General features: G+C 40.7%; 1 protein-coding gene across 1 annotated transcript in view; it reads left to right on the plus strand.

Annotated features, from left to right (window-relative positions):
* The window catches only part of ell (elongation factor RNA polymerase II), a 37421-nt gene that overhangs the window by 3319 nt on the left and 21410 nt on the right, over positions 1-12692 (plus strand). The gene's annotated exons all lie outside the window — the stretch shown is intronic.

A 12692-nucleotide genomic window follows, 5' to 3' on the forward strand; every position in this document is an offset into this window, starting at 1 on the left:
GTCTTCCTACATTCACATGCCATAAATTGTGGTGAGAGTTGTTGGACTGACGTCAGTTTGGGGATTCTTATTTGCCTGTGGTTGGCTGTTATCAGTTTTCATTAGGTCATAAATATAAGAACTCTGCCTTCATTTGAATAAAAAGAAATCAACAGGATCATCTGAGACTGAAGCTATGTGCAGTTTACGCTCCCTTTGGTCCGTATGGTCCATCTCTGCTGTTGTTTCTCAGAAACATCCCTATCACTCATGCCACTGCCTCAAACCTGAGCCTAAATTGCCTTCATTGTTGCTTTTTCCCCCCTTAGAGTTCCTGATTGTTCTAACATTGGCTGGCACCCAACTGCTGGGGTGAGCTGGTAGAGGAAGAGAGGTGAACTCTTAATTGTGTCATAGTGAAGTCACTACACGCTTTGCTTTGTGGGAGAGCAAGAAATTTTTAAAGGCTTATTGATCACATTCCTCTGTAAGCTAACAAAATACAAAACACGGGACCAGACGGAAAGCTGATTCAGTTCATTTAGATGCTGTATTAGTCTAATAAAGCATGTCTTGTTGCACTGCTGGCTGAATGAGACGTGACTGTCAGCTGGGGGTTTTTCTTGGTACGTCTGAGGACATGGTGAACTGGAGCTTCTGCTACGGGACTGCCAGCAGAGACTCACTCGCTTTTTTTTTTCTTCCTACTAGCTGTGACATAAGCAAGGAAATGAGTAAGGCTACCCGGCATCACTGAGCTGAAGGTTATGGAGAGTACAGATAAGTTTTGAATTATGTCTGCATGACTTTTATAGCACAGTACTAGGAAAAAACAGCTTGACTAGTGTGCTGAAATAGTACTTGGGGGTTTTAGGTTTTTTTCCTATCTCAAAAGATCTAAAACTTAACATGTCCATCCATCAAAGAGACAGCCTTTTGTCCAGAAGCCCCCATACAGGTGCGTGCTCTCTCATGCACACAGACCCAACTCACACCTCTGTTTTGACAATAGAAATGCCTAATTGACCTTTGTCTTAAAGACAAACTCACTTCTAATTCACTTTTACACCACTGTCATGAGGTGTAATGACTTGAAGACTTTCACACAGTATCTGCACAGGGAACCAAGCTTCGTTCGGTAATGATAGATTTTACAAACATTTGGCATGATAATAACTTAAACCAGGAATACTGGTGAGGGGTAGCTAGTCCCAGTGGTATTGACAAGTTATTTGTGTTGTAGTGAGAGGAAAAGAATGAATTTTGTATTCATGAGGACAAACATCAGTGCTGGCATCAGTCCCGTGATGATCTATGGTCTGGATTTATGTGCAGTATATTCCACATTTTATTCGCTTGAAGTCCTGAACTTTATAAAGAGTTGTATGAGATGTGAGTGCGCTCCGTTAAGTCTAGTTCTTCATAACCTAAAGTGGCATTTGTCTGATACGTGTAACCGAAAGCATGTTTTGCCTTCGGAATTGTCAGGATAGAAAGTTGTTGAATTGCTCAAATTGTTGTCCAGAGCTTAAATTTCTTCTCTAGATAAAGAACTTTTGAGTTTCTCCATCATGGGTGAAAAATTGACACCCTTTCTGTTGTTTTTCATCTGTGAGCATAAGTTTTAACGGTGACAAATTCTGAATTAAAGCACTTGTATCTAAGGAAGTTGTAAGTAAGCTGGGGGCTTGGCCACCTAACCCCGTCTCAGACCTTATGGGAACGGTAGGGGAGGTAACAGAACCTGGGTGGGGATTTTGTTGCATGAATCCAGTTGGCTAATGCCAGCGCTACGGTTATTTAAGGAATGCTTACTCCTCAGTTTCAGCAGAGCATGGGACACTGCAAGAGATGACCATAACCACTAAGGCCAAATACGACTCTAAATGTCATGGTGTTCCTGTGCCCTGTGGCAAGGTTACCACAAGTGACAATGTCTCCATGACCTGGTATGTCCTTTCCAAGAGCTCAGTCAGTGCATGGGTCATGGTTTGGTCTTTTAATTTTTAATCATACGTGGAGCATCATAAATGCTTAAAATAGGCACAAATGAGTAGTGTGACTGTGGCGCCAGAACAAATTATATGCACATTTGAGTTTTATTCACACATAACCTTCGTTTTTAAAGGTGTTACTTCGCTCAGTGGGTTGTAGTAATAAAGAATAAATGCCCAGATGTAATACATGAAAGACTGCTTCATCAATTCAGAAAACCTGAATTAGGCTGGACCTTGAAGAAATATCTGCCAATTCAATGCAGGCTTTTCCACATTTGAAAAGACTGAGTTTGAAAGGAGATTCCTCTTTTATGTTCACGTCTATCCTTGTGTGTGTTTCTACCTCAGAAAGCAGGTTGGAACACATACAATAATTATTCTCGTGTTGGACCTCCGATGCTGTTGGAGTAAGAAAACTGAATTTTTCCATCTGTAGGGTGTCAATGTAGCTCAACTACATACACTGGACAGTGATTACACTTTGCATGTGCTAGCTCAAAGATCAGGTCACACAGATTAGAATTAACAGGCTTCACAGTAGGGGTGCAACAATACTCGTATCGATATTGAACCGTTCGATACAGTGCTTTCGGTTCGGTACGCATATGTATTGAACAATACAAATTTTTTTATTTATTTTATCAACTTTTCTTCTGACGATGCTGTCTGTGTTGAGCGCTCAGTGGATCTGCGTTCGACTACTCTGCCTAGGCTGCACTGTCGAGTGCAGATCCACTGAGCGGAGCGCAAGCTAGCAAGACAGAAGCTAAGCTGCCTCAACGCTACCTGAAACTGAACCTCCCCCACCCTAATTCAGATCTGGCGTTTGGAACGATCTTGGTTTTCATGTGAAGCATGACCCTGATGGTAAGCACGTCATGGACAAAAGTAAAACAGTATGTCGGATGTGCCACGCAATGCTCAATTGGTGGGAACTAGTGCGTTAGCGCACTTAGCTTGTTAACATGTTGACGCCGTCCAGCCCCACGCACGGGGCAATCCGCGGTAACTCGTTAAAGGAGATTTGCCACGTTATGGCGTTAATGTAATTTTAACGAGATTAACGCTGACAGCACTAGTGGGAACACAACGAATATCACTGCACATTTACGCCGACATCATCCTAGTGCAAAAGACAAGTGGAAGCAGACAAAAACAACAAGCACATGATTCTCCTTATGGGGACCTAATATGTTTAATATGCTGCTGAGTATATAGCCCAGAAGAAGCGTATAGTATAGCTTTTATTTTGGAAAGAGCCATTTCTCTGTAATAAACTCTTTTCTAAAGATGAGTGATTTCTCAGTCAGATTTATTTTTTTATTTTATTTTGTTGTTTCAGCAACATTAAATTTAGAAACTGTACTTTTGAGTTAAAATATATATTTATAATTTTAATAAATGACAAATTAAAAAGGCATAAACATTTTTTTTTTTTGTATCGAAAAAATATCGAACCGTGACACCAAAATATTGAACCGAACCGTGAATTTTGTGTATCGTTGCACCCCTACTGCACAGTTCACAGGTCGGTTGCACAAATGAGGTACATTCATTTCTTACACTTTTTTTTTTTTTTTTTTTTTTTAATTTAAATAAGTAGCTCTGAGCTACCTCCCACCATCATTGCTACTTCCCAAACTCAATATATTACTGTAAGATCACGGACAGATTACTTTTAAAAGCCAGGAAACGAAGAACAGTGCAAATGTGGTTTGCATGGCAGTGGTTAAGTTGTCACAAAGCTGTACGGAGGGTTGTCCAGCTGTTTTTACTCTTCACCAATGATGCAGCATTATTAAAAACATGTATTGAATGTACTGCACACAGATGTGGTCAAGATAGTGTGCTGAAGTTCAAACTGGGTGTACTACGTGTTAAGCATAATACTACCTGAGTCCTACGCGTAACACGCAACGTGTACGGGCAATTTTGACAAATAAAGGATTAATTGATTGGATCCAAATGGGTGGAAATGTGATTTAAGTGACTGTGAACATGGTTGCTGGTGCCAGATGGGCTGGTCTGAGTATGGTTGAATCTCTGCCACAAAGGCCTGTCTCAACGTAAAACACGGTACAAGCTAGTATTTGCAAGGTATACCAAATAAAGTGTCCAGTGAGTGTACAGCTGTGCATTTTCTAAGTGAAGTATTGCGGAACCATGGTGATTTGTATAGCTGTCTGTTTGGAGTTCTATGAGATCCCCTCAAAACTGCGCATCTGCATTAATCCCTGGATTCCTGCTTGGAAATTGTAAAACTTCTCAAACAAAGCTGGAAGCCCGCCTCTCATCACCAGTAATGATCCATTGTACAAATTCAGGTCAGTGTGAAAGAGAAGTTGAAGTTCGTGGTGAAATAGAGGTCACAGCCCAAGTGGTCATAAAGGGATTTCCAGGGATCTAAAAATATCACCCAGGCTGGAAAACTGTCAGGAAATGCCAGAGGCGATGACCTTAAACGTGAGAATTACCACGTTTTTACCATTTTAATTTTTGTAGACCTGTTCTCTGAACTCCCTGCACACTGGTACTATAATCACCGTTGGTTCCATATTTCATAGTGTTCAATTTGCAACACTATTATCATAAGATTTCATTAACTTACTGCAGGAAGCTCTCTTATTGCTACACTAGTAATCTCAGTATTTAAAAAAATCTAACATGTGGTTTGTTGCTGGCTGTATCAACATGGTGTGAGATGCGGCGACCAGTCTTCAGCACAACCTGAGTGTTCATATTGTTGCACTAATTAAAAAGTCCAGCTACTACTAATGATCCTGTTTATTTAAAAAAATAAAAAATAAATAAAAAAAATCAAATCTTAGTTATCAGTCCAGGGAATTCAGCCCAGCTTAATGGTCTTAAGTGTGTAAAAGGTTTATAATGACAAATGAAACATTTTCTGCATAATTGGTAAACTTACTGTTTTGCCCATTTGCTTGTTTTTGCTCTTCTGGAGCCTCTGAATGCCTGCTGAGTCTCCACTTTCACATCACTTTTGTCAAGGCCTTAGAAGAAGAAGACTATTTGAAGAACTTCTATTAAGATCTTAAATGAGTTTAGTTTGTTTTGCTCACTTCAGTTTTCAGAGAAATGTCTCTCTTTGTAATGAGACTGCTTTCTGTTTTTATACTCAAGTTTTACATGCATGTAGTAATTAAACAGAGAATAAAAGCTTAGGGTGACACAAGGCGTAGTCTTGTGTTTTGTTTTGTTTTTAAATTGTTGTGCCATAAGCGTATGTTTAAAAAAAAAAAAAAAAAAAAAAACCTGTCAGATGCCATGTGCAGATTATGTGTGCACCATTTCTTTGTTGCAGGGCTAAAGTAATGCTTCAATTCAAGCACGCGATCAAAAGAAGCTCTGAATCAAAAGATGGAAAACTTAAAACCCTTCAAAGGGTTTCCTTCTAGAGGTGAAGATCTTACAGTAAATGGAACACAGAGTTAGCCCAATTATACGTGTGTGCTATTGTGCTGCCACGTCTATTTTCAGGGTTTAGACACACAAAAGAAGCACTGCAGAAATGCACGCACACTTCGTATTATGACTAGGAACACCCAGTACCAGTTTACCCCTGCAGAGTACATGGCACATAGTGCTCTTTCCACCTCTGAAATCCTAGACAGGTGGAGCACCTTAAAAGTGTGACAGTGATGCAACTAAACACCTGACTGCAGTCCTACCCATGGGGATTTAGTCCTGGCTATTCCTGTGCACATTCACAACCAAACAAAGACATGCCTTTACTTCCCCTGCAGTCTGCATTGTTGGAGAGTTGCACTTGTGTAACTAATCAAATTCACATAGTTTCTGCGTTAATCTGAGTGGTAATTTCCTGTGTGCCATCTAGTTTTTGACCCTGTCACATTAATAGTCAGGAACCCCTTTAGATTTTTGTTATTAAGCTTTTAAAAAGATTGTGGCCAAGCAGGCTAATGATGTGTTTAATGAAATGTTTGGTAACTCTGAGCAAGGTTTGATTAGGAAATACCAAAATCTCACTAACAAGATCTTAAAAGCTCAGGTCAGGGTTTACTGTTGTTTTTCCTTTTAAGGAGGACAATTGCAAATTATAAGCATGCTGAGGACTTCTCACTGAATAAATATCTGAACTGATCATTGACAAATTGGATAACTTCTGAGGATGTCTAATGCAGTCAAAAGCTGTGGCGTCAATAAAAGGAGCTAAGCCTTCTTTACCCCAACTCTTAATTTGCAATTACTTGATCTAATGTTTGGAAATCAGATTTGAAAAGATGTTTTTCATGAATTGTTTTTCACATAGTGTCTGATACTCCCTAACTGTTGGATGTAAACATTGCATAATGTATGAGAGACTCCATTCTGACTGAGTAATACTCTGATGCAGTGCAAAACGGAGCTGTACTAAAATCAGGTGTGCCCCAGTTGAGGTTATAACATAAAAAGCGTTTGACCTCCTCCCCCTCCTCTTTCTTTAGAAATGAGCACATGTGGTTAGATTTGAACACTTTTCTGCAGTGACTGATGAGGTGTGAAGACAGGCAAAAGTTAGTCCGTGTTCTGCTTCTCTGCACGTCCAAAACAGAAGCGGCGGTAATGTGAAGTAGCACTCCGTTAGCGATGTATTGTGTTTGTGTTGTGGATGTGGATGTCGCTTCAAAGCTGGCCATCAATCGTACGTTACAGTTGAAAAGGACTCGTTCTACATTCTTTTTGAAAATCAAGTTTTAAATCATCATTAGCTTTTTTTTTTTTTTTTTTAATACTATAGGGGGAAAATAAGCACTCAGAAGCTAAGCTTTCATTTTGACAGATTTTTAGATTTTTAGTTTCTTCATTAGCTCTTTGGCACCAAGTCCCTGCTGGTCCTCATTTCCTTGCTAGTAGGCACTGTGTGGGGACATCCGCATGCTCAGTCTGAGGCCAGGAGCTGTACTGTGTCCCCAAGGTTAGCTCTGTGGAACGTTCTGGGCTCAGGTCCCAGAGAATAGTGACATGTCAGCAGCCCATTCAAACGAACAGGCTGAGGGTAGCAGTATGTTAGCATTGCTGGGAGGGGGAGGGCATAGGGTGCTAAAACTGGTGCTGCGTTAAACATTGCAGGGGGGAGACCGGGGAGCCTGGCTCCATGAAAGGTGTGGTGTCCCCGGATAGGCTGTGCTTTTTTATTTTCTTTTTTTCCCCCCTCTCTTCTTCCTTTCTTTTGGTTTCTAATATTACGAGTTTAGTACAGTATAATCAATCAATCTTTATTTATAAAGCACTTTTCATACAGAAAAAATGTAGCACAAAGTGCTTTACATAGTTAAAAGCAGCCCACCCCACCCTCCAACTCACTCCCCACACTCTCAATACACATATATCCCCCCACCCCCACCCACACACACATACACACACGCGCACACTTAAAGAGTAAAAATTGGGCTGGGCTCGCATGAGCCAAGTGAGGAAACATAACAGAGAGCCGTCTGCACCGGGAGCCGGGCTGGGCACACAGCCGGAGGGAGGCAAAGGAGCCCCCCAACCAGGCTGAGAGGACCCCAGAGACCCAGCAGCCACGGTCAATAACAGCCCCGGTGCAGAGAGCGCCCTCCGAGGAAACACTGGAGATATGACGCAATACGATGTATACAGGGTAAAATGATAAAATAAATAAGAACAGGATACAATATAAATATAAATAGAGTAAGAAGATTAAAAAATGAATAAGAATAAAATCAAGCCTGTTCTTAAAAACATGTACGTTCTCTGCGGCCCTGAGCTCCTCCGGCAGGCTGTTCCACAGACGAGGACCATACCACTGAAAAGCTGCCTCTCCGTGAGTATGTGTCCTGACTTTAGGGACTATCAAAAGGCCAGTACCAGAGGACCTCAGGGTCCGCGAGGGTTCGTATGGTAAAAGCAGATCTGAGAGATAAGAAGGCCCAAGACCATTAAGACATTTAAAAACCAATAAAAGAACTTTAAAATCGATCCTGAAACACACGGGGAGCCAGTGCAGCGATTCTAAAACCGGTGTAATGTGGGCCCGCCCTCTGGTCTTCGTCAGCACACGAGCTGCCGAGTTTTGCAACAGTTGTAAAGTTGAAATATTCTTCTTAGGAAGACCAGAGAGCAGGGCATTACAGTAATCAATGCGACTGGTAATAAAAGCATGCATCAGCATCTCCGTGTTGGCCCGAGAGAGAATAGGGCGGACTCTGGCTATATTTTTTAGATGATAAAATCCAATTTTGGTTACATGTTTAACATGTGGGATAAAACCAAGCTCAGAGTCAAAAATAACACCCAGGTTTTTCACTTGTAGCGAAGGACATAGTGAAAATGCCTCTAATTTAGACAAGAGTTTCTCTCTCTGAGCCTCAGGACCGACAATTAAAACTTCAGTTTTGTCCTGGTTAAGCTGTAAAAAGTTTTCTGCCATCCAAGATCTTATATCCAAGATACAGTTAAAAAGGGCATCCATTGGTCTGGTGTCATCAGGAGACACGGAGATGTACAGCTGCGTGTCATCAGCGTAACTGTGGAAGTTCACTCCATGCCTCCTGATGACACTGCCGAGAGGCAACATATACAAATTAAAAAGTACAGGGCCTAGAACCGACCCTTGAGGAACACCACATGTCATTTTATGGATCTTAGAGGAGCATGTATCCATACTCACCATAAAAGATCTGTCAGAGAGATAGGAAGTGAACCAGTTGTGTACAGCACCAGAGAGGCCCACCATGTGTTTTAGTCTGTTTAAAAGAATAGCGTGGTCTACTGTATCAAAGGCTGCGCTTAGATCCAGTAGCACCAGGACTGAGAGCTTTTGGGCGTCCCAGTTACATCTAAGATCATTTAAAACCTTTAGGAGAGCCGTCTCTGTGCTGTGGTTCACCCTAAATCCAGACTGGAATATCTTCAGGATCTGTCTGTCATTGAGGAAATCAGTAATCTGAGTAAAAACAAGTTTTTCTAAGACTTTACTTAAAAATGGTAAGTTGGATACAGGTCTGTAGTTATTAAAATCATTACAATCCAAATTGCTCTTCTTCAGAAGGGGCCTCACACACGCCGTTTTAAAGGCAGCAGGGAAGACACCCAACTGAAGAGAGCAATTCATCATGTATAAAAGCTCAGCCTCAAAAAATCCATAAAGTGTTTTAAAGCGTGAAGAAGGAATTGGATCTAAAAGACATGTGGTGGGTCTCACTGTGGAGAAAACCTTCTGAAAGTTCTCAGCATTAACCAGGACAAAGCTGTCCAGTGTCTCCTCAGGTACAATCGAGCCCTCAGATGTGTTTACAATCATATCGCGATTAGATAAAATATCAGATCTGATGGCGCTGATCTTTCCCCTGAAGTGGTCTGCAAACTGCTCACAGAGCGAGTCTGTGGGGGTTCTTTTGGAGCTTTTAAAATCAGGGTTAAATAAATGATCTATGGTGGAAAAGAGGACCTTGGGATTATTTTTGTTAATACTGATTATTTTGGCGAAGTATGAATTTCTTGACTTCCTTAATGTATTATTGTACATTTTAAGTTGCTCGGAAAATATTTGATGGTTGATATTATTTTTATTTTTCCTCCATCTCCTTTCTGCTGCCCTGCAATTTCTTTTGAGTTTAAGCAGAGTTGCTTTGCCAGGATTACTTCGCTTCATTCCCTTTGTTCCGCAACAAAGTCTTTAACTTCAAATAATAGAACTAGAGTCTCTGAGACACTGCTGCTTCAAGTAGCAGTCTTTCTTTTTCTTTTTTTCTTTTTTTCACAGTGCATTATGTTTAATTAGTAAACAGTGAACACACAGCGAGGTTAAGCTAGGCTTTTAAAGCTGTTACCAGAAACCAGTTCTGGAAAGACTGCATTCTTTTTCCGCATTCAGTACAGTTCAGTTAAATAGCATCAAATCACAACAACAGTCACCTCAAGGTGCTTTATGTTGTAAGGTAAAGACCCTACAGTAATGCAGAGACCCCAACAATCAGGTGACCCATTATGAGCAAGCACTTGGCAACAGTGGGAAGGAAAAACTTCCTTTTAACAGGAAGAACTCTTTGGCAGAACTGAACATGGCAGATGGCTGTCTGTCAGGAAGGTGCCACACATCACAACTTAATGTGTGCCCAGGCTGTTTTTCAGACGCCGTTGAATCTTACAGGCTGCGGTTAAGGGAAGGGAAATTAAAGGGTGTGGCAAAAGGTATTTAACACACTTCTATTTTGGATCATCAGAACAGTTTCTTTGAGTCCAGCACTCCCAGCTGAGCTATTAAGCAATAATTATAAATCAGCTTTACAGCAGACTTGATGATCGTTTTAGCAGGGATAGGTGTGTGTGTGTGTGTGTGTGTGTGTGTGTGTGTGTGTGTGTGTGTGTGTGTGTGTGTGTGTAAACAAGCTAGAAACGCACACACCAGGAGAGTTAGCAAAACCAGCTGAAGCCTCCAAAGTTCTGGCAGAAGAGTTTGGGCAGGATTTGCACAACTTGTCTAGATTTCCTTCATAAAATGGAGAAAATTCCTTTGCCAGAATTCACAATTGTTTCCATTGAACTGCAGCTTTTTTTTTCTTTGCTTTTTTTTCCTCAGAGGAGGCGGACCTTTATGCTGTTGAAAATGTTGCTTGGGAGTTGAGTATAGTGTTTGACATCTGGATTACAGTGGATTACAGAAATGAATGGAGAAAGTCCCGGCTTTATTTGAACGATTAAGTCATTCAGGATGGTTCAGTACAGTTTAATGTTGCAGTTGATTATGCCCTTTAATTAATTTATTAATTAATTTTTAAATAGTTCTTTCAACCAATTTTTATGTGTAAAAACAGTTAAGCTAATAAGGTGCATTAACTAATTTAATGGTTGTAGCATTTGTCTAAACCTGCTCCAAAGGTCCAGCATTTCTTGGAAGGAATTAAGGACGTTGCACAGGTGTGTGTGCTGTGATTGGACAGCGAGCGTTGCAGGAGTAATGTAAACCTTTTCAGGCACATGTCAGAGTATGCATGGGCGTGTCACAAGCCTAACATTAAAGGCATATAAGCCAGGTAGCACATAAAGGATCTTCGTAGCTGAAGTAACGTCACACTGGTGATTTTCAAATGTCGAGCTGATTATTTCGCAATCGTCGTAGTTTAAAACTAGATCTGATGTGTAAAGGATGGAGCTGTGTGGTCTCGCTGTAGAGGCTTGTCAAAGAAGAGTTAACCATACGCTAAAACGTATCTGTCTGCTGTTTAGCTCTAAATAGGACCAAAAAATCCACAAAATGAACATTTTTACAGTATTAACGAAGACCTTTAAACTAGTGACATCATAAACACATAAACACCATAAAATCATTGGAGAGCTTTTACTAAGGTGGGAAAAAAATTTCCCACAATTTTATACAGACCGGTTTTTTTTGTATTTGAACTCTTTCAGTACCCTTCATGATGAGTTCGTCACCATGGTATATATCAAAATGTGGTTTGATGACCATCAGAATAGTTTGTGGGCTTTTCCAAAGGTAGTTGGATAGGCAGAGACCATCCTCACTAGCGTCTGAGGCATAGCCAATCAACTTTGTCCATAAGAAATATGCCAGAAACCACTCAGTTCAGAAAGCTTCAAGAGTTCCTCCCAGTAGGCTTATAATGGGTAGAGACGTGCAGTCGTTCTGCACCGGCCGTTATGCTAGAAATGTGGTCCATACTATTAAGGCCTGAAATTAAAAAATAAAATGAAATTTAAGTGAAGCCACACAGAATAGCAACTCTGCTATCTTTATATGCAAGTGCTAGATCTCTGGGTCAGGATCAGGCAAGAATACAAAGCATGTTGTGTCTTTAATAGGCTTACCCTCTCTTGAACTTTTTAGTACTCTCACTTGATCACATTTAATCCACTAAAGCAGCATCAGAAAAGCCAAAGTGCTGTTTAAATGTTTAACGGTACTTACAGTACCCACAGTACCTGTAATTGTGAGGCTGACGCCCCAAAAAGGCTTCATCTGGAGCTACCGGCACTGTCAAAGGTTCAGTTTAGGTTGAAGCAAACTGCTGATTGATTAAGTTTGGCTTTCTGTGCCGCTCCCTGCTTTGTCTTAGCGTCAGCACCAGATTTGTTTTAAGAATGCACATGTAGTAGTATTATTATTAATTTTTATTTTTTAAATCCCCCAAGTCCGGGAATGTTTGTTTGGTTTTTTTTCCACTTTTTTGAGAATCGTTAAACTGAAAGAATTAAAATTTATAAGAAATGGACTCGTGAGGAAATGCAGTTTCCCTTGAAATAATTCTGGAAACTCTGTTCTGTGCTGCTTTTCCCGTGTTTACAAACTTATTGCTGCTTGTGGGAGGTCACAATTTTGTCACTTTAATTTTGTGATATTAAATGGGTTGTCTCGCTCATGTCTTTTTTGTTAGAAAGTGTGAAATGGTCTGTTCTGGTTTATTTCTGGTGTTCGTGCGTTACTGCTTTCAGTACCATTGATGTGACCATCAACTCTTCAGCATAAAAACTAATCCATACGTGTTTGTGGTCTGCGGCACATAGCATGCCTTTTTAAAAGTTCTCTTCTGTTTTGTCTACTTGAGCCATAAGGTGACCACATGATTGCAGGCAGCGTTTTTTTTTTACTGTTCTTGTTCTTCCTCATTTACACCCGTGACTGCTTCTGCTTCTCCAACGCTGGGCGGATTTTTCAGTCTTCCCCATCTATCACAGTTCATTTACACTGGAATAAACAGATTTCACCCGGGTCAG

Source organism: Astatotilapia calliptera, chromosome 23 (genome assembly GCF_900246225.1).
Source record: "Astatotilapia calliptera chromosome 23, fAstCal1.2, whole genome shotgun sequence".
NCBI lineage: Eukaryota > Metazoa > Chordata > Actinopteri > Cichliformes > Cichlidae > Astatotilapia > Astatotilapia calliptera.